This window comes from Marmota flaviventris, chromosome 1 (genome assembly GCF_047511675.1).
Source record: "Marmota flaviventris isolate mMarFla1 chromosome 1, mMarFla1.hap1, whole genome shotgun sequence".
Taxonomy (NCBI): Eukaryota; Metazoa; Chordata; class Mammalia; order Rodentia; family Sciuridae; genus Marmota; species Marmota flaviventris.
Window position 1 is genome coordinate 96,137,869 of NC_092498.1, and position 23,620 is coordinate 96,161,488.

Here is a 23,620-nt window from a genome sequence, read left to right on the forward strand (position 1 = left end):
TTTCCCTAGTTCTTCATGCTCTTCTGCAGTTATGAGCAGAGGCAGTTCACGTGGTGCAGGAAAGTGGGGTTTCCTGCACCACACGAACTGGGCAGTTTGGGTAAGTATGTTAACATCTGGAAAGACATCCCTGGTGTGCATGTGTTCGTCTGTGTTTGGGGGAGGGAATGGTTCTCATGTCTGTCTTTCTGTCATTTGCTATTGTTTTAGGGCTAAGGTAAGAAACCTGATATTTGTTTCTCAACAAAAAAATAAAGCAAAAATATTAATTGTTAAAATATTTTATTCACAATATTTAACATGCCATTTTCACAAACATTAGAGTAGTGTGTGTGTGTGTGTGTGTGTGTGTTTAATTAAGTTGTCCCTAACTAGAATATGACTCAGGGAACTCACATTTCATTCATAACCTGGGTGCCTCCAAGAAGGAACTAGATTTCCATTGCTGGCAGGTATGAGACAGAGCAATCTCTGGAAAAACATTTGTGCTCTCCCCGGACTGTGAAACAGCATCATGAACATATGTCATGTGGAAGAGTGATCTGAAATCAGTGTTACATATAGTATTTAATGAGACCTTTAAGATTAATATAGCATATAATAGCCATTAAGAAACTGGTACATGTCCGGCATTTATACTAGGTGTTTTCTTACATTAATTATCTCATTTAATCCTCTCTATTGCCCTGTGAGATGGATACTATGTTCATCTCCATTTGACAAATAATTCAATAATGGTAAATATGAGAACACCAGATAAGATCAGCAATCATCATTTGTTCATTAAAATATGAGTAAAATGAGATAAAAATGTCAAGTCGGGGCTATGTATTCCACTGAATTAGAAAAGGAAAGACAACATACAACTGAATGGAAGGAAAAGGCAGAAAATCTAGAAAGAGAGGTATTGTTATTACAGGAACGCTTGGGAGAAGCCAACCGTGTGATGGATTCAGCAGCCAGACTTACACAACTGTTCCATCGAGAGGAAGAACAGATTGAACAAAGTGAGCTCCCAAGTGAAATACTGGACGATGCCCAAAAGAAATTGATGAACTCGGAAAATGGCACAGAAGGAAAAGTGGACAAAGCCTTAATGAGAAACCTGTTCATTGGGCATTTCCAGAAACTGAAAAATCAGCGTCCCAAAGTGTTAAGGTTAATGGGAAGCATCCTGGGCATTCAAAAGGAGGAAATGGAGCAGTTGCTGAATGGAGATGATGGTGGTGTTACTAAGTGGATGACGAGTTGGCTTGCAGGAGGATCCCAATGTGTCTTCAACACACCTTTGACACCAAATGAGCAACCTGGGCTGAAGAGTTCTTTTTCAGAACTTTTTGTCAAATTTCTGGAAACAGAATTTCATTCATCCATTCCATCACCAAAACTTTCTGCTCATGCCATGAAGTTTCTAGACTCCAGAGGAAGGAGAAAGGAATGTGCAAATGTACCAAGAAGTGTGAAAGAGGCAGCAGAATTCAGAGCTGGTAAAAGAGAGGCTGTGAATCCATTCTTGGCACCGTGTTCTGCGGCTGTGCCACTGATTAGCCTAGCTGGACTTGGACCTGGTGGACTTGGGAATCTCCTTTTGAATCCCATCGCAGACTTCATGCCCACCTTTACACCATTGCCAGTGTCGCTGGACAATAGCACCAGGGTTGTATTAAAGGACCTTTGAAAGCAATTCAAAGTGATTCTCAAGCCAGAGATGAGTTAGCACTTTAAAGAAGAAATAAACATTTTGTTCTTTTTATAAAGTGGCCTTTACAAAAAGAAGTTGTGTATTTGTAAGGACAAAGAAAAAAGTTGATCCATAGAAGTACCAGGTATTTTGTCTCCCCCTCCCCATTTTTAATGTGTGTTTGTTTGCCATAGCACTGTTTTAAAATAAATTTTTCTTTGTTTACCGTAGTCCCCTTTTTCATATGATATTTTGTTCTGATGCTATCAGGTAATCAACAGCAATAATAAATATAGCTCCAACCCCCTTTTTGAGGATTATATTTGTTAAATTTAATTATATTAAGATAAAAATGATACATTTATATAACAGAGTAGAAGAAACATCCAACCCATATGAAACCCCTATGAAAAAGATACATACCTCAGAATTTGGGCTAGCTGAAAACAAAATATGATGTAGCAAAAGTTGTGAATTTTTTAGTTTATAAAAGAAAACACTGTATAACTACTAAAAGAAAATTACCGTGGGAGGGCCTGAACATGAAGTTTAGTGTATAAATTCTAAGATTCTTTTAATGCAAATACTATGACACCTATCCATTTTACATCATTGTATAAAAATCATTTGACGTTCATTTTGTTTTCTAGGTGTCAAATAAGTCCAGAAGGAAGATGACTTTTGTCAGACCCAAAGTACAATCACATGCATCCTTTTTAATTTGTAAGAATGTATCATTAAATATCTGGACTGTTTACATACTTTGCTCTTGGCCCTTCAGTAATGCTTATAAACACATTTTTAAAAACATTTGATCAAGAAAAAAGTGGGATAGAGAGATAAAACATTTCAAAGTTTTGAAAGATGAAAAGTTAACAAAGGGGCAATTAAATCCTTTCTTATTTTGGTAAATTAATGTAAAAGATAAATCAAAAGTTTCTAGCTTAATTCAGATGATATCAGACAATTGAGAAAGCAGATTATGTAGCAAATGCTTCACTGACACCTGTAATTTCTAAAACCATTAAGAATATTTTTATTAAAATTGATTCAAATAAAATTTAATATAAATTAAATTATTTAACGTAAATCATATTATAATTTATTATGAATTAATTTCAATAATTTAATTTATTTCATTAATTTAATTCATTTTATTGTTTTTATTTATTAATTTAATAAAATTATGATTTACATTTAAAATTTTATTGAATTTTTTTAAGATTAGTTTAAAAATTAATTTAAATAAATTTTAATAGAAATCAAAGTATTTAATATTCATACATAATTTAATATGAATTTTAATAAAATTAAATTTTGGAAAATATTCTCAACGGTGTTAGAAATTGCAGGTGTCAGAGAACTATTTGCTATATAATCTATTTTTTTCTCTTCTTCCATTGATGCTGTGTGTACAGCACTTCATTCTGAATGGATATGCTTTGCACCAGGGGCTCTTCAACTGCAGGCTGCTTCTGAGAAAGGCCCCTGGCAGCCTGGCTGCATCTGAATGTCACTGCATAAGACATCTAGGCTGGATAGATGTAACACTACTGTCATTGCATAGGGCTACACAAGTAGGTAATGCTCGGAAACTAACTTTACATGGCTGCTTGTTAAAACATTGTTATTGAGTAACAGTAACTTGCACATACAGTATTTCTCTCTTTTAAAAAATCCAGCATGCTGCTGAAATAAACCCCAATATAAACGACCACAAAGGGCATAGTAACACTATGGTTATCAGTCTCCAAGAATATTATTATTAATAATTAATTAATTAATTATTAATTAATTAATTATTTATTTATTTAAAATAAATATATAGGTTTATGGTTATTTTCCCTAAAAAGCTTGGTTTTAATCTATTAATACTCTATCTTAAATGTGTTGAAAAACAGTTTTAAGTGAGTCTATAATATACAAAATATTTGCAAAGCTCTCTTTAAACACAAGACCTTACATAAAAGTTTTCTTTCCTGGGTGTACAAAGTATGCAGAAAACCACCAAAGAGTTGTAAAAATACTGAAAACTCGTCATCTTCAGATGCAGATTCTTACACCTTAATACAAACATCGAAAAGAACTATGATAACAAAGAGTCTGTACAAATCAAATGACTAAAACATAATTTAAAAATAAAAATAGTAAAGACAATTAGAAATGTGCCCAGTTCGGTTGTCTTATCAAAAGCAAAAATAAAAAATAAAAACCAAAAAGAAGGGGGAAAAAAGAGGAAAAAAAGTACAACAAACTTTCAGTGCTCCTCAACAATGGACTTTGAGAGGACATTCATTTGCATTTCAAAATGAAATCATCTGATGAAAAAGCTGGGTTGCGCTTATTAATTCATTAAGGAAGAAAGCTGCATCTTCAAGGTGAGAAGGAGTGTGTGGGGGCTCTCCAGAGGCCATTCTCCCACCTGGCGATCTTGGTTGATGACAGTTACACTTGCTAACTGACAACCCTCATGAAAATGACTGCTGTGAGTTTTGTTTCGTTTTGCTTTTGTTTTCGATTTTTTGGTCTTTTGCAGACTACACTATTTCCTTAAATAGTTTGCAGAACAAAGGCTGAAGGGTGCTCCCAGGTACTGTGTGTTTAAGGCAGTACCAATGAATCAGTACATTTACAAAAGGGAGAGGGGTTAGGATGCACATCTTTCATTTTTTCTTCATGTATTTTTTTTTTTTTTTTTTGCGGGGGGGGGGAGTTGCTTTACATTATTTCAATTAAATTCTACGTTTAATTGCCAAGGAAGTCACAGGCATGAAAACCTCAAATCAAGTTTCCCCTGAATTAGGATGGACAGAGGCTGCCCCTACAGGCACCTCTGGGCTGGGAGGGGGCGTCTGCGGGAGCTCAGTTCACAGATCCTGCACATGCGCTGTACAATACTTTGGAGGCATTTTGAGTTGCAAAAGAGAATATACAAGTCCGTTTCACAAAATTCTAAAAATAAAATATATCCTGGACTATCAATAAAGCATGGGGGAAAAAATCACATTAAAGGAATATTATCAAGAAAACCCCTTCGGGGTAATGCCGCGTGTCCTAGTCAGGGAAAGGGGCCATCTGAGGAAACGAGGGCAGGTGATCTAACATGCCAGCTCGGCCTCCTCCATGCTCATGCTGCTCTTCCAACTGCTAGCCTTGGAGGCTCCCAGGAACACGGAGGACAGGAGTGGGTCAGTCACCCCGGCAGGAGAGAGGGTGTCGTCCATCAGGGTGTCTTCCAGCTTGGACCCCATCTTAGCCGGGTCGCTGTAGGCTGGGCGCCCTCGGCCGCAGGCCCCAGGCTGCTGCTGAAGGCCAGGGTGCCCTCTGTGAGGTCCAGGCTGGTGCATGCCAGGTATGCCTGGTGCTGCAGGAGGTTCTGACTGCAGATCTCCAGTACCAGCTCTTGCTTGATGATCTGGTTCACCAGATCCGGGGAGCAGAGACCTGTGGATGGAATGAGGGAGAGTCCGTGAGCCCAGGCCTGCACCTGGATTCTGAGCAGCAGGTGCGGGTTGGCATGCCCCAGCTTCTTCTGCCGGCTCTCCAGCTCCTTGGCACGCTGCTGCTCTTGCTGCAGCTCCGGGAGGTAGTCCACGGATGCCTTCAAGATGGTTCCCTTGTTCCAGCGAAAGTTGGGATCATTTGACTTGGGAATCAAAGTACCTAGTTCTTTAATGCGGTCGTTTATGTTTATCTTCTTCGTTCAATCAGGTTGTGATTGTCCTTCTGCCTCTCCTTTGCCAGAGCTCTCGCTTCAGACTCTGTGAGCTCCCGCTTGATGTTGGGGAGATTGGCAGGACAGGAATTGCTGATCCTGAGGCCGGGTGGGTGGGTGGCTGGGGTGTTGCAGGCCTTGGCTGCCTTAAAGGTGGATCAAGTTTCCAGAGACAGGTAACGTGTTGTGTTTGCCATCTGCAAGGCGGGGTCCATCAAGCCCAGGATTTCCTCATTATAACTTGATTCCAGGCTAATGATGTCATCGATGACATCATCCATCTGCAGCATGAAGCCCATGGGTGTGCATTCATGCTGGGGCACTCGCTCTTTACCTGTTTTGCTCTTCAAACTTATAAAACCCCTCTTTGTCACAGTTGGAGTTAAGCGTGAGCAGGGCCATGGGGCTGTTGGGCGCGCTGCTCCCCGGCACCGGTGGCATGACAGCGGTCGCCCGGCTGGTTTGGACATGGCAAGCTCAGGATTTGGTTGGCATGTTTGTTTGCTAAAGTGGTAGAAAAGTACTGCTTTACCTGCTGCCGCTGCGCTTGCTGTATGTGGTACTTGGTGGGGTTTTCGAGGTGGGTCTGCACCTTAAGGACTTCCATGGGCACCTGGGTGGCCGAGCGAAGGGTTGTGGGTACGATGATGTTGATGGCTGGTGTCTGGCTCTCGGGCACTCTCTGCTGCAGGAACTGGGCCAACTGCAGCTTTTGCTGCTGCTGTCTGCACTCCTGCTCCTGCATCTGTACAAGCCAGAGCTGCTGGCTTAGCAAGATGCCTGATGTCATACTGGAGTAGCTTACCAGAGGCTTCAAGGCCCCTGGATGCTCCACAGAACTGCTGCTCTTCAGGGGCTGACTTTTGAGTTCCTAGTAGGTTTTGGGCTCTTCATGAAACTCCTCCCTGACTTCGAAATCCAGCATGACCCCCGATTCCCACTGCATGGCTCCAGCTTCACGGGCCAGCGCTGCTCTGAGCCAGGGCAGAGCAGGGGGCCCAGGGAGGTGGTGGCTGGTCCTGCCATGCCCTGCAGAGCTCTGCGCAGCCCACCTGGCCAAGTTGGCCTCCATGAGTTTTTATTATGAATGGATATTGAATTTTGTTAAGTAATTTATGAATCAATTGATGTGGCCAGGTAGCTTTACTTCTTCAGATTTTTAGTAGACAGATCATATTATTTTTCATATATTGAAACTTTATATACCCAGGCTAAACTGCAATTAACCATTATGTATTATTTAATATGTTGATGGAATTTATTCTCTATTTTGTTGAAGATTTTTGCACATTTGTTTATCAAGGATATTGTTCTGTAGCCTTCTCTGCTAGTTAGCTTTTTCAAAATACCTAATGAGAACAACTTAAAAGAAGAATAGTTTACTTTAGGTTCATGATTTATAGGTTCAGTTCACAGTTGGTCAACTCCATTGCTCTCAGCCTGAGGTGAGGCCTAGCATCATGGCAAAAGAGTAAGGCAGAGTAAAACTGCTCTCCTCATGGCAGCCAGGAAACAGAGAGCGGGCAGGGTAGGAAGCTCCAGGGAAGTTGCACCCTTCCATGGCACACCTCCAATGAACCACCTCCTGGAGCAAATTCCCACCTACCTACAGTTACCACTCAGTTATTGATTCAAAATAGGATGAAGTGATTCAGTGACAGCTCTCATGATCTCATCATTCCACCTCAATATCCCTGCATCAATCCAGGAGTTTGGGGGATACACCTCATATCCCCAAAACTGAGTTCTGCCTCAGGTTCCCAGAAGCTCATGTCCCTTTCACAAGAAAAACATGCATTTAGTCCATTTCCAAGAATCCCCATAATCTTAACAGCTCAAGGATTACCCAAATTCTAATTCCAATATGTCATCTGAGACTTAAGAACAGACTTGATCTCCTGTAATGATCAAAAGCAAGCTACAAACACCTATTATATAATGGCAGAGGGTAAACACTCTCATTCCAATAAGCAAGAACAGGGGAATAAAAAGAAGGAATAAGATCAAAACAAGACCTAAATCCAGTCAGGAAATGTTTTTTTGTTTTCTGTTTTTTTTTTTTTTTTTCTCCCCCTAGCTCCATCTCTGGCAACTAGGGCACATTGGTGAGATGTTCTCTCGAAGGGCCTGGCCAGTTGCAGTGCTCATGGCCTGCCTCTTGGCCTGGTTTTCTCTGCAGCCAGAAGTCTTCTTCATCAGACAGTCCACATTTTTGGCATCTCTTAATTCCTAGGGTCTACATTTTAACTTTGAATTCACCTTCACAGCTTTGCGCATTGCCCTACCAAGAACTGTAGGGATTCTGACCCTGCTGCCCTTTGCCTCACCTCCCTGGCCTTCCTCTGAAATCTTAGTGGAAGATTCCATGGGGCCTCTAACTCCAACATTTTGCCTTCCTGCAGAACCAGCACCACCACGTGGATGACACCAAAGTCTGCTTCCAGCTCAAAAACTAGTGGGGTCTTCTGGGACCAAGCCTACAGCAGCTTCTGAGTGCCTGGGTGGCTGAGCCTGATGAAACACATCCTGGGAAAACAACTTTCTGTGCATCCCTGTGTAGGAGTTGATACTTCTACACCCTGAGCTTACAATGGGCATTGTCTGGCAAATTCCTGATATGCCCTTAAGCCATCTTTCCTATTGTCTCTGGGCATTAGCAGTTGTGACACAAGTAATCCAAAATGGATTAAAGAGACTCATGGAGTGTCACAAAAGAAATTTGCAGGGACAATGTTTCTGTTTGGTACAGTGAGCATTATTTTGGAGAAAAAGGGAAATTGGTTTATAGCCCAGAATTGTAGTCTTTGCTGCTTGAAGACTGAATGATACTTGGCAAGCAGAAACAAAATAAATAGATATATTAACAATAGGCTTTCTAATATGTACACAATTTATAAATTTCATGTGTGCATGTGAATATTCTCATTTACTAAGTGTATATGGATGCATCCAGAAGTTGTTTGAGGATTTAAAAAAAAAGACCTTTTGGGAATACAATTTCCTCTATTATGAAAAGAATATATGACAAAGCTGAAAGCACACTAGACTGAATTCAAATCCTAGGTTTTAATTAAAATTCCACAAATATATGACTTTAATAAAGTAATTTTGCTACTTCTTTGTTTCCACATCCATTTTCTCCATCATGTAGGCTATAATGATAGGCTTCACTCCTCCTTTCTAGTTTATTTATCTTTTCTTTCATTTTCTTTCTGTATTGTCCTAGCTAAAACTCCAAGTGTGCTGTTGAATGTAAGTGGTAGGAGCAAGCATTCCCTGATTGATGAAATAAAATTCTAAATAGTTTTCCATTAAATGTGAAGTTTGCTGTAGATTTTATTTCTTTGTTTTGGAAACTCTCTACAAGTTAATAGCTTATTCTATTTATTTACTTTCATGTGGTGCTGAGGATCAAACCCAGGGCCTCGAACATGCTAGGTGAGCACTCTACTACTGAGCCACAACGCCAGCCCTAATAGCATTTACTTCTGTTCCCAGTTTTTGAGAGGTTTTGTCTTTAAAGAAAATTGAATTTCAAAATATTCCTGTTTGATATCTTTCATGTTATCATACAATTTTTCTTCTGTATTTTGTTAACAATGTAAATTTTATTGTTTGATTTCCAAATATTAAAACAAATTCAAACTATTAGTGTAAATTATTAGTATTGCAGGATTTGATTTGCTAAGGTTTTGTTTGTAACTTGTGCATCAAAGTAAGATAGACTACAATTTTCCTTCTTTTTTTTGGTCTTAGTCACCTTTGCATTATATCATAGGTGAAATGCCTAAAAGTTTAGAAAAGGGCTGAAGGTTATTTCTTGTTAATTCTCTAGAAAAATTTGAGTAGGATTGAAAATATCTCTTCTTCAAATATTTTATAAATGTCTACTGGATTGTTCTTTGCCAGGATAGTTCCTACTATGAAGACTATTTCTGTAGGACATTAAAAACTATTCTTATTTTCTATTTCTTATTCATCAACATTCATAAGTTGTGTTTTTTATTTATTTCTCGTAGCATCAGAAGTATCATTCTGGGACCCGGGAAGATGGCGGCGTAGGGAATGCATCACCCCCATGTACCGCGTCACTGTGCGGGAGAAAGATGAGTTAGAATGGCTAAAAGCTATTTGTTAGGAATTTCCAGCAAAATTGGGGTGCTCCAAAACCTATAGGAAGGATTTCCATCGCACGAACATCAGCTACGGGGGCTCAATCGCGAGCGATTTGTCCGCACGGAGGGTCACGCTGCTTATTCAGCAAATCGCCCCACGGCTAGAGTCTATGGCGCGCGCTGGGAAACGACGAGATAGCAACGCAAAGATACAGCGCTGCGTATTCTGCGGGCTCCTGCCAGCTGTGCAATCACTGTACTCAGTACTGAATTCTGGGTTTGAGACGGGGGAAAGAAGCGGTCCAATTCGGTTCTCCACACCAGTCAGACCACAGAGGAAGCCAGCGGCCACCATCTTGGAAAGCTGACGTCACCATACCTGTTTTCGACTGATCGCAGCTCATTCAGCTATAGAACAGGTAATTTCAAGCTGCTATTCGCCTGTGTCTCGCAGAGAAATTACTCAGGCTCAGTGCTAAAGAACCCGTGGAAACTGCTTCTTGGAGCCTGCTCCTATCAGAACATACACCAAGCCCAGAGCGGCCGAATTCCGGCTCCCGGAACTACTCTGGCCCAGGGCTAAAGAACCTGCGGAAACTGCTTCTTGGTCCCGGTCCTGCTGAATACTGTGGAGGTAAATACCAACCGAGCCTTCATAGGCAGTGGCAACAGGACTGAGACGGGGCTTGTGAGGGCCGGTCAGGACTCACCCGTTGCTTTGGTCACCCGGCAAAGGGAAAGAAATGCTGCCATTTGCATGGGATACCAACATGGCAGTGATCTGATGTCATCAGAAAGCGGCGGAGGAGATAACTTCATGGATACCAGCGGCAACAGAAACAGTTGGTCTCCTGGTAAAGAAAGTGAGTCACATACACCCGATTCTCTCTCACTTTGTCATCAAGCCAGAGGGGCAGAGAAGAGCCGCCGTCCGCGCCCAGAACAGGCCCAGTGACCCGCCGGCGAGGTAGTCACGTCACCCCAATTGGAGTAGGGGCAGAGCAGAGCCGCCGCCCGCGCCCACAAGGTAGGCAGACCTGCGACCGACCGGCAGCAAAGGCCCAGCGGTCCGCGGGCGTGGTAGACACGTCACCACAATTGGAGTAGGGGCAGAGCAGAGCCTTCGCCCGGGCCCGGAACAGGCCCAGCGGCCCGCCGGCGTGGTAGTCACGACACCCCAGTTGGAGTAGGGGCAGAGCAGAGCCGCCACCCGTGCCCGGAACAGGCCCAGCAGCCCGCCGGCGTGGTAGTCACGACACCCCAGTTGGAGTAGGGGCAGAACTGAGACGCCACCCGCACCCACGAAGTAGGCAGACCTATGACCGACTGGCGGAACAGGCCCAGCGGCCTGCCGGCATGGTAGACACGTCACCCCAATTGGAGTAGGGGCAGAGCAGAGCAGCCGCCCGTACCCGGGACAGGCCCAGAGGCCCGCAGGCGTGGTAGTCACGTCACCCCAGTTGGAGTAGGGGCAGAGCAGAGCCGCCTCCGTGCCTGCAAGGTAGGCAAACCTGCGACCGACCGGCAGAACAGGCCCAGGGATCCGCGGGCGTGGTAGACACGTCACACCAATTGGAGGAGGGGCAGAGCGGAGCCGCCGCCCGCGCCTGCAAGGTAGGCAGACCTGCGTCCGACTGATAGAACAGGCCCATCGGCCCGTCAGTGTGGTAGACAGATCACCCCAATTGGAGGAGGAGCAAAGCCGCCGCCTGCCCCTGCAAGGGAGACTTTTCCACTATACAAGAGCAATATAAATATATAGGGGGAAAATTTCAAAAACACAACAGTTTCACCAAGCAGAAAGAAACGCGAGCAGTATAAAAAGACAAGGAAAGAAAGGACCACAAGCAATGCAGGTCAACTCAACTTTAGAAGAGATAATAGCTGCAGCAGATGGAATGTCAGATAAAGAATTCAGGATATACATGCTTCAGATGATCTGGAGTCTCAAGGAAGACATTAGACAGCAAAATCAGACAATGAAAGATCACTTCGACAATGAGTTACATAAACAAATCCAAGAAGCAAAAGATCAACTATACAGGGAGATAGAGGTTATAAAAAACAAACAAACAGAAATGCTAGAAATGCAGGAAGCAATAAACCAACTTAAAAACTCAATTGAGAATACTACCAGCAGAGTAGAACACTTAGAAGATAGAACATCAGTCAATGAAGACAAAGTATTTCAACTTGAAAAGAACATAGACAGCTCAGCAAGACTGTTAAGAAACCATGAGCAGAACATCCAAGAAATATGGGATAACATAAAGAGACCAAACTTAAGAGTCATTGGGATACAGGAAGGTATAGAGCTCCAAACCAAAGGAATGAGCAATCTATTCAATGAAATAATACGAGTAAACTTCCCAGACTTGAAGAATGAGTCAGAATCCCAAATCCTAGAAGCCTACAGGACGCCGGATGTGCAAAATCATAAGAGATCCACACCTAGACACATTATAATGAAGATGCCCAACATACAGAATAAGGAGAGAATTTTAAAAGCTACAAGAGAAAGGAAGCAGCTTACATTTAGGGGTAAACCAATCAGGATAACAGCTGATCTCTCAACATAGACTCTGAAAGCTAGAAGATCCTGGAATAACATATTTCAAACACTGAAAGAAAATGGGTTCCAACCAAGAATCATGTATCCAGCGAAATTAAGCTTCAAGATGGGAGATGAAATTAAAACCTTCCACGATAAACAAAACTTAAAAGAATTTGCAGCTAGAAAACCATCTCTTCAAAACATCCTCGGCAAAACATTACAGGAAGAGGAAATGGAAAATAACAATGAAAACCAACAGTGGGAGGTAGGACAGTAAAGGGGGGAAAATAATCAAAGAGGAAAACAAACCATCTTTAGTAACATAAATAAACAAATATGGCTGGAAGAACAACCCATATCTCAATAATAACCCTAAATGTTAATGGCTTAAACTCACCAATCAAGAGACACAGGCTAGTAGAATGGATCACAAAACAAAACCCAACAATATGCTGCCTACAGGAGACGCATTTGATAGGAAAAGACATACATAGACTGAAGGTGAAAGGTTGGGAAAAATCATATCACTCATATGGACTTCGGAAACAAGCAGGAGTGTCCATACTCATATCAAATAAAATAGATTTCAAGCCAAAGTTAATCAAAAGGGATAAAGAGGGACACTACATACTGCTCAAGGGAACCATACAGCAACAAGACATAACAATCATAAATATATATGCCCCAAACAATGGTGCAGCTATGTTCATCAAACAAACTCTTCTCAAGTTCAAGAGTCTAATAGACCACCATACAATAATCATGGGAGACTTCAACACACCTCTCTCACCACTGCACAGATCTTCCAAACAAAAGTTGAATAAGGAAACTATAGAACTCAATAACACAATTAATAACCTAGACTTAATTGACATATATAGAATATACCACCCAACATCAAGCAGTCACACTTTTTTCTCAGCAGCACATGGATCCTTCTCAAAAATAGATCATATATTATGTCACAGGGAAACTCTTAGGCAAAACAACAAAAAAGTAAGTTTCAGCCCCTCTCCTTCCATCCCTTCTCATACATGCTGGGAGGACTTAGCTTTGCCTTAGGACTTTGTGTGCAGGAAGGATAATGGGGCTCTTTTAGAAATCAGGCATGTGGTAGTTATACATCTCTAGTCACAAAAACAGAAGTTGAGAGACAGAGACAATGAGTTAAGAACCTGAAGGATCACTTTTCTTGGAAATCATTTGCCCCTTCTACTCATAATCTGCTTTTATTTTATTGATATTTTCATAAATACCTGTATAAATGTTGGATCTTTAATGTAAAAAGTGTTTACCTTCAACTAAACCTTCAAAAATCTTTTTGTTTCACTGTTGTTTTTCTTCACACATATCAGCAGAGGAGTTTCCTCTTAGGTGCTGGGGGATTGGGAACACAGGTTTATTTATTTTTTCCATTTATTTTTCTATTAAAGAAGTGGGTTTTTTGTATGAAGACAGTCACAACAATATCTTATTTGTATGACTTGGCTTTATTACAGAAATTGTAGTCACATGGTTTAGCAGCCATTTGTGGAAAGTGGAAACAGCACGAAGAACTTGACTCTGGAGAAGCCTGGGTGCATCCATGTCCCATGCTGGGCAATGCTCAAGGAGCAGTGGAGGGCAAAGGACCCAGCGACTCCCCCAGGGTTTCGCACATCACCCTGCCATGAGGATTAGTTCCTAACATCAGCTCTTGTACCATTTCTCCAAAGGATGAGGGTGGTGGACTTGGACAATATTGTTACCTAAGCTTCCTACTGACTAATGTCACATGAGAAGGCTCTATGGGACAAGAACTTAGAAACTGGACATTAAGAGTTGGCTCCCTGGGTTGAGGATGTGGCTCAAACAGTAGTACATTCGCTTGGCATGCGCAGGGCACGGGGTTCAATCCTCAGCACCACATAAAAATAAAATAAAGAGGTTTTGTCCACTAAAAACTAAAAAAATAAATATTAAAAATTCTCTCTCTCTTTAAAAAAAAAGAGTTGGCTCCCTGTCTCAGTTTTTTCAACCATTTGGTGGTAAATACTGAGGGTCTTTCATCCAAGAAATCTCATGTCAAATATTTTATTTGTGCATTCTTTGCGTGAGATGGTCAGATCCTTAAATTATCCATCTCTAACACTGCTGCCCATAGATAGAAACATCATCAACATGAGCCACAAATTAAAAATTTTCTAGTTAGTGCATTAAAAAGTAAAGAGAACTAGCTAAATTAGTTTTACTATTATTATTATTTAATCCAAGGTGTCCAAAATATAATCATATCAACATAAAATCAATATAAATGTTTTTGAATTATTTCACTTTTGTTACACTTAGTCTTCAAAGTTTGATTTATATTTTAGCCTTACAGCCCATCTCAGCTTGGACCTTTTCAATAGCTCCTTTTCAAGTGTTTCAAGTGCTCAAAAACCACTTGGAGTCAGTGGTATGGATCAGCATTGCATGTCCTCCACATGTTTCAAAACCTTTGAAGAGGAGGCCCTTTGAGAGGGTTCCTTTGTCTGGATTGAGCACAGAGTTTATGGCAGCCTGAGAATTCACCTCACTTTGGCCTCATCCCCTTATCTGTGGTGGGAGCACTGAGGGGCTCATCAGTAGAGCCAGGGGGCTGAAGGACAGGAGGGGATTTTTTTCTACTTTCATGCCACAAGGAAACCCAAGGGACCAAAAATTAGTGAACATGTCCAAGGCCTGGCAGGAAGGAGAAGTAAGAGGCCTTTTTGTGTGGGGTCTGGGTTGGTCCCCAGGCCTGTGCTGTTCCAGGTCGCACAGTAGTACACAACTTCATCACCCTTCTCCACTTTACGCACCAACAGGGAACAGCTACTGCCATTCATGATGTTCACAGTTGTGATTTTACCTGATTTCAGGATTGAATCCCATTGAACAACCCTGCTGAACATACCCATCCAGAGAAGTCTCTGGGGACACTGGTCCTCCTCCTGCTGGTACCAGTGGAGGTAGCTGACCTGGCTGTGGACCAAGCACTGCAGAAAGACAGAGTTTTCCTTGTGTGCCAGGACCTGGGTCGCTTACTCCAGCATGTTGAGTGGCTGCCCCGCTTTGAAGGAGAAAGCTGTGAGGAAGGGGCAACCCCAGGCCTGGAAGCCTCTGAAGATGTCACTCTGCAAGAAGGTGAGGGACTTACCTGGAAACAAGAGGACCCAGAGGAGGGTGAGGAGGCCTGACATGACTCTTGCTCCTGATAGAAGCTCAGGGTGACCTCTGGTCTCAAACTGCTGCCAAAAGCCACAGCTTGGTGGGTGGTTGAGGCCAGGTGGGGCCTGAGCCAATTCCTGTCTTGTGCAAGGATGTAATTGATAAGAGAAGTAGGAGAGGGAGGACGAGGCTCTAGAGAGAGGATATACACAAATCTAATTGCAAGATGAAGGGAAAGGGGATGAATAGTTTGAGTTCTGAGAAATCAACTTTAAAAATGTTGCTGGAGTCATACTTGCCCGAAGAGGAAATGTGGTGGGATGCTTCCTGTACTCTCAAACCCCCTTGATGTGCAGGGGGCTAGATCAGTGGCATGATTGACTTGTTACCTGAGTTATATTAGATCCTAAAAGTAACCTAATGAAATAAACAGTATTATCCTCAGCTTTTGAAATGTGGAAATCAAGGCTTTTAAATACTAAGTAACTCATCAAAGTCTGAACAGCTCTGGAGAACCAGGGTGGGCAAATGGTGCCAGGTATGGCAGTAGACCCATCTCAGGCCTCATTTAGAAACTCTATAGTAATGGAGACATAAGTATGCTGTTTGCTTTGAGGAAAGGATAAGCACTGAAAAGTAATTTCTGCCCAAAGTTCCTGCTCACTATCTGGGCTATCATTGGAATTTGTCACTCACAGGTCCTGTTGAAGATTTTCAGTGCTCCGAAATACAGCAGGAAAGTTGTGTGGTCTTGGGCAAGTTGTTTTGCTTCCTTTCTACTCTCTTCTAAGTGTCACCTGTAACTGATCAACCCAAGGTGATCCTAGTGTTCCTAGTCAGCAGATTGAATGTGCCTCCACAGGCCCTAGGAGAGCTGAGAGAATGATGCTGTCAGCCAGGATGCTTGGCCAAGGATGAGAGATAGCAGTTTGGGAGTTTGGGAGTTTGGTCTTAGGAGTCAGTTGAGGGCAATGCATAGCTGTTAAGGGGATTGATAGAGGATGGGAGTTGGGCTTCAGGCTAATGATTTCCCTTTGTTCAGAGTACAGTGGAGTTTATGGCAGGAAGTGAGATGGGGATTGGTCTAGGTGGTATACCAGAAACAGCACAATTTTGAGTGTACACAAGGACCAATCTAAATCACTGTGCTAGTCCAATAGGCACAGGAATACACAGCAGAGTCACTTTCTTCCAGATTTCTTACTGTAAATTTACATCTCCCATCTGCACCTTTATAAACAACATATTTCCCTGATGGGATTCCAGAGTCCTCCACAACCTTGCAACTTAAAAAATTATAGTAGAGAAGGCGTTGTGGGGCCTTTGCCTCCTTGAATTGGTACCAGTGGATGTCCTTATTTGTGATTTGTAAGTCACAAGTGATTGCCAGAAGTGACCCAGGTAAACGTGTGACTGACATCATTCTTCTTTCCAAACTGGAAGATGTTTGACTGCCTGGAATGGTAACAACAATAATAATTAACAGCAAAGATGTAATGGAATTTTTTGTTATGGCCTTTTTTGGAGAAAACAACATCCTATGAGCATCTGTGCCACATACTTACCAGGAGGTAGGATGGCTAGAAGTAGGGCTAGAGCCCACAGCATGCCTTCTTCCCTGGGGCTTACAAAGAAAAGGACCAGATGATAAGAGAAGAAACACCTCTCAAAACTCAAATCCTGCTCAAAATGGAAGTGATCCCTCCAACAGTGACTGAGAGCTGATCCTCCTGACTGCATCAGAAGCAGGGAGAAGTAACTGAGGAAGTGCCTGAGAAGACTACCCAGCTGTTTACCCACAGAGTGGTGCTGGGAGGAGCCTCTGCCTCTCTGCTTCTTCCCACTTCTTTAGTGCCCCCATATGGCCACTAAGAGCAGGTCTTCTGCAGAGAAGAAGTCAGGAGCCTAGAGAACTCAGAGCTGAAGCACGTTGAAAACAAATGTGGGACGCAGAGCCCTGGATGAAATTTGTCTGCCAGGTGGAAACATGAAAATCCCCCCGAAATTCAGTTTTCAGGTTGATGGTACTGCCTTGGTCTTGTCCTGTGATGAAACTTCTTCATCATGTTCCCGAACCACCTTCACTTACATTTGTAAATAGATGTTGGGAACAATCATCAATGTAAATCTAATAAGCCTTGAGTCCATTTTATTAAAAAAAAAAACTTGGATCAATTATATTGGTTGCAAATTATATTCCCCCATGGTAAATCGGGTTGTGTGTGTGTATATTCTTGTGTGTGTGGTGGGAGGGTGTACAAATTAATTTCTTAATAAATTTCTCTTTATACTCAAAAGTCAAATGGTTCCTTCAGTTAGGGCTGTGAGCTTTATTTAAAAGAGAAAAAAATCACACAGAGTGCCATGCCATGTGATAGTTGGGACATATTTACTTCTTGTTTGAAATGAGATCAGTTTCTAATTATCCTGAGCCATGCATCCATTTCTTGAATAGCCTGGCACTTGGATTCCCCCTACTCAATAAGTAATGTACCTTGGAGTAATGTGGGAATCTTGTGTGATTCAGGTTGAGTAGCACTGGGCTAAGGTTTGAATTTCTGCATGTCTAACAAGCTCATGTGAAGAAGATGTTGTTAGTTTACAAACCAAACTTTGAGCACCAAGTATTTAGAATATTAGTCTAAATAATTTTATTTTCTAATATGTAACAATAACCCATATGATCAAAGTAATGCTTCAATAATTGAAGATTAGGTGTGGTCCAAGCACTTGTAAGAGATTTATGTGCATTATTTTAATCCTTGCCACAGTTCATGCTCTCGTTATGTAATTCATTTTAAATGAGAAAAATTAAAGAAAAATTAAAGTTATGTGAAGGAATTTATGCAAAGTCACATAGTTATTATGGGACATGATGGTCACGTGGCAAAGGGTTTTTGAGGTAACACTGAGAAATAGGGAAACATAAAATAAAATAAAGTCATTCATCAGTATATTACCCTAGGACAGTAACTGACAAATATTTTCTATAAAGAGCCAAACAGTAAATATTTCAGGTTTTGTGGGTGTCTATTTCAACTGCGAACTCAATACAAAAGCAGCTGTAGTTTATATGAAACAAATAAGCAATCTCATGTTTCAATAAATCTTTATTTATAAACCAGCTAATTCTGGACATGAACAGAATTTCTGGATCCCCTGATCCATAGTAATCACTGTTACTATGAAGGTTTATGGTTTTTATAAAATTATTTTTTTCCTTGAGAGGCATAGAGTAATGACATGATTAGGTAGGAAAATATAAATAGAACGTTTAAGTGTGCTTTATGTATGCAATTATATTTTTATATAAATAATTTTGTTATTAAATATATAAATCAATAAAATGTTGACTTTACACATATATATCTTTATATGTAGCAAAGGCTTTTTGTTAAAATGCGTAAAGTGTTTAAAAATACAAAAAAGAAGTTAAAATCACCCATCCTTTCAAAGACATCCACTCTTTAAACACTGGAGAATTAATTTCCATGTGCTTTTTTGCCTACATATGTAGTTTGCATAAATATATATTTATGCGCTTGTGAGCATATCATAAAAACCTTTTCTGTGTTCAATGTTTTCCTTGCAAATAGGTGGTGTATATATGCCTTTTTACTTATATTTCTTCAAAAACTCTATTAAATGGCTAAAAGATATTTGGTCACCATAAAGCCACGTAGATAAGGTGTCCCTTTCCCTCCTGTCCATCACTTCACTGTGTAAACAAGTTTCCACCCCCATAAACATGTCAGGGGTTGTTCAGTTTTCCAGGTGCCTTCATCTGCTGAGATGTGACTTGTGGGGCTGCTGCAGTGGGTCTCTTCATTGCTCTTTTGAGGATTAAAGGAAATAACCTGCATGAAATATTGAACAGATATTGCAGGCAATTTATTGCATCTTTTCATTCACCCTTTTGCAAAATATGGTTCATTGTCTCAGACCACTTTTTTCTTTCCAGTGCTCTTCTTTCCTTTGTGCTTCTTCATTCATTAATTGAGAGGCTGTGAAGATTTAGTCCTTCTGGTCAATGCCACCCTGACTCCAAGGTCAGCAGGAATCAGCAGGGATAGGGTTTTGGACAAGAGATCCTAAGTGTTCCCTAGAAAGGTGACTTGGAGTACCCTGGTGTTCTCTCACTGAGCTTCAGCAGCATCTCTGCTGATCCTGGGAAGGGAGAAATGGAGTATGACTATGTTGCAGTTATTTCAAGTCTGTAGGTAAATTGTACGCATAGTTACTATGTGGTAAGAAATCCAATTAATAAAGAAACCAATGTGAGAAACATCTGTGAAGGAAGAATTTTTCATTACTATCAACCTTGTTTGAATTAGACTTCAAGAAGGTTGGAGAGCACTTCTCATATTTTAACTTTTAAAATTTTGTCTCAGTATTCCTTAAAAGATTTTAACCATCCAGCTCCTAATCATAGAATAAACATAACAATTGTCAGCAATCATTTTTTATTTTGCGGATTTGTGAGAGAAATTACCTTTGTATTCTCTGTAGATGCAAGGAAGAGATATTTTCTCACTTTAAATGTCAGTTCCTCTTATTCAGGATTTTTGGTTTTCTTTTGCAGAAGTTTGAAGTACAAGGTCTTCAGGGAGCACAGCTGGAGCAGGGTTCATTTTCTCCCAGCCACAAGTGCAGAATGTGGACTGAGAATTTGTACTTTGGTCTCTCAGATATGACAGATAGCTGATCGTTTACTTATATAATGGTCATTAGGTTTCACCAGAATAGCCCTGGGATAATGATAATAATATTATGTCTGATAGATTATTCTATCTCTGAAAACACCCAATGCTCAGGCATAATATGGGAAAATGACAAGTCACATAAAATAGACATATAATAGGTAGACATCTCTCCAGGCATTTAACCCTCTCCTGCCTTCATTTTGAACTATTCAATTACTGAAATTCTCTGTACAGTCTAGTAAGATAAAACCAAAATGCAAGCAAACAAACAAACAACAATAACAACAAAAAACAACTTTATTATGTGGTCAGCCATCCATCCTGTATTTTCAGATTTCCCAGATTGCCTGATTTAATCAGAAATAATGCAGCTTCAGTCCTAATGACAGCATTCAGGGCTCTCTAGGAGAGCAGAATCCAAGAGGTCCCCTGGGATACTCTGGAAGTGCTGCTGTTGGGGAGGCTCAGATTGGGCGCCAAGCTCAGCATGCCCTGTGGCTGCTGATGTGAGGAGGTGGGTGGTTCTTGTGCAAGTTATTCTGGCAACCCTAACAGTGTGCTCGTCCAGCAGGCACAGTAGTATGTGGCCTCATCTTCTTTTCCTAGGAAATTTACTGTCAATACTGAAGTGGAAGTTGGAGAATCTTTACTTGCCTCAAATTTCTTGTTCTTTCCTCCTAAGGGAAGTTGATTGTACTTTGTCCGGACATATATTAGATGCTCTAACCCTTGATTTGGTTTCTCTAGGTACCAGTGTATGTCTATGCTATCGAAGCTCCGGAGGATTGCCTTGCAAGACATTCGAGCACTCTTATCTTTTTCTCTGGAAATTGATATTTCAGGTTGCTCCAATTCCCCAAGTACAACTGCAAGCAAAGAAAAGAGAGATTCCTATGAACCAATGATATGTGAAGGAGCTACAGAAAAGAATGACTTCATTCTCTCCTAGAGACTGAAGTGAGGAAGAGGCAACTCACAAGCCCAGAGGGAGGAGAGGATGACTGCTTTTAGGAGTGGCATCCCGTCTGCCAGGCTGGCTGCCCAGGGAGAAGGTGAGAAAGTGAGGGGTCCAGAGAGCTGAGGTCTCAGGTCAGTGAAAAAGGGTGTGGTTCTTCTGGTTTCTCAGAGAAGTGGAGGGTCAGGTGATTTCCTGAGTTCTTCATGCTCTTCTGCAGTTATGAGCAGAGGCAGTTCACGTGGTGCAGGAAAGTGGGGTTTCCTGCACCACACGAACTGGGCAGTTTGGGTAAGTATGTTAACATCTGGAAAGACATCCCTGGTGTGCATGTGTTCGTCTGTGTTTGGGGGAGGGAATGGTTCTCATGTCTGTCTTTCTGTCATTTGCTATTGTTTTAGGGCTAAGGTAAGAAACCTGATATTTGTTTCTCAACAAAAAAATAAAGCAAAAATATTAATTGTTAAAATATTTTATTCACAATATTTAACATGCCATTTTCACAAACATTAGAGTAGTGTGTGTGTGTGTGTGTGTGTGTGTGTGTGTTTAATTAAGTTGTCCCTAACTAGAATATGACTCAGGGAACTCACATTTCATTCATAACCTGGGTGCCTCCAAGAAGGAACTAGATTTCCATTGCTGGCAGGTATGAGACAGAGCAATCTCTGGAAAAACATTTGTGCTCTCCCCGGACTGTGAAACAGCATCATGAACATATGTCATGTGGAAGAGTGATCTGAAATCAGTGTTACATATAGTATTTAATGAGACCTTTAAGATTAATATAGCATATAATAGCCATTAAGAAACTGGTACATGTCCGGCATTTATACTAGGTGTTTTCTTACATTAATTATCTAATTTAATCCTCTCTATTGCCCTGTGAGATGGATACTATGTTCATCTCCATTTGACAAATAATTCAATAATGGTAAATATGAGAACACCAGATAAGATCAGCAATCATCATTTGTTCATTAAAATATGAGTAAAATGAGATAAAAATGTCAAGTCAGGGCTGGGCTCAGCTCAGTTGCAAAGTGGTTGCTTAACATGTGTGATACACCAAGTTCGATCCTCAACAATGCATAAAAATAAATAAAATAAAGGTATTTATTTTAAAATTTAAAAATATAACAACAGTGGCACGTGTCCCGTACTTTCCTTATAATTTTTTCTCCAGGCATTTATGAATACAAATCAGATTGTCCCACTACTGGATATATATCCAAAGAAATAGAAATCAGCATTTTGAAAAACATTTGCACTCATCTGTTTGTTACAGCAGTATTAATAATAAGCAAAACATGAACTTAACCTAGGTGGCCATCAATGGACGAATGAGTAAAGAAAAGGCAGTACAGGTACACAGTGCAATATTATTCAGCCCTAAGAGTAAATAAAATTCTGTGCATTGCAGCAACATGAATGGAACTGGAAACATTGTATTAAGTGAAATAAGTCAAGCAAAATGAGGTAAATATTTAGTACCTTTTTAAATTCTCCTGTTACTAAAAGGATGTTAATGTTATCAATTATATATGGAAAGTTAAAAGCTAATCTAAAAGAAGTAGATATTAACAGCTGGGTACGGTAGTACACCCTTGTGATTCCAGTGGCTTGGGAGGCTGAGACAGGAGGATTGCAAGTTCAAAGCCATCCTCAGCAACTTAGTGAGGCTCTAAGTAACTTAGCAAGACCCTATCTCTAAATAAAATACACACACACACACACACACATAAATAGGGCTGAGGATGTGGCAAGGTGGTTAAGAGCCCCTGGGTTCAATCCCTGGTACCAAAAGGGAAAAAGGAAAGAAAGAAGTAGAGACTAGAATAGTGATTACCAGAAGTCAAGGAAGGTGTAGAGGAGGAGGGAGGAGGACATGGTTCATGGATACGAGATGCAGTTAGGTATGAGGACTTACTTTCAATGTTCTTAGCATAGTAGGATAACTATAGTTTGCAATTAATTACATCTTTAAAAATAATGAGTAGAAAGGATTTTGAATGTCCCCAAAATAGTAAATAATGTCTGAGGTATAGACATGCCAATTGTACTGATCTGATCATTACACATTGTTTATATGTATGGAAATGTCTCTATGGATACGCTGTTACTGCTCCATGAAGCTCTTTTGAGCACTAGATGAGACAACTTTGGAGTTTTCACTTGCACACTGTTAAAGAGTTGGACTTTTTAAAAGAAAAGTTCATTTTTACTTTTGTAAAACTTTACTATTACTACTATACCTAATATCCATTGAGGAGTGGCTAACACTGTTATAAATGTTTTTGTGCTTTTTATCACTTACACTTCCCACCAGGCTTCAGAGGAATAGCCTTCCTCTCATTGCCACTGTGGCAATGAGATCAGTGGGGCCAGCGTGACCTGTCCCAAATCACTTCCGCTTACTGTGGAATCTTGATAAGCACAGATGTTCACTGAAGAAAATCTGAGTCAACGAGCTACAAAATAATAATGGAAAACTTCAGTTTGTTGTGTACTTTAAAGCATTTCTTTGCATATTTGTAGACAGTAACTTGGTAGGATCATCCACTGAGGCTCTCATATTCTCTATCCCTCTATCTTGTGTTCTATGTTGGAGTTTCTGTCCTGGGATAAGACCCCCAGAGGCTAGGGAAGAAGGAAGGAACTTTACTTACTTTTCTGTCCCCTAACTTTCCCCATCATCTTATAGTACTGCCTAGTGGGAGGTGCTT

At 40.9% G+C, this 23,620-nt stretch overlaps 1 pseudogene; it reads right to left on the reverse strand.

Annotated features, from left to right (window-relative positions):
• Positions 1-4,779: 4,779 nt before the first annotated feature.
• On the reverse strand, positions 4,780-6,342 carry LOC139704733 (microphthalmia-associated transcription factor pseudogene; annotated as a pseudogene).
• Positions 6,343-23,620: the final 17,278 nt, after the last annotated feature.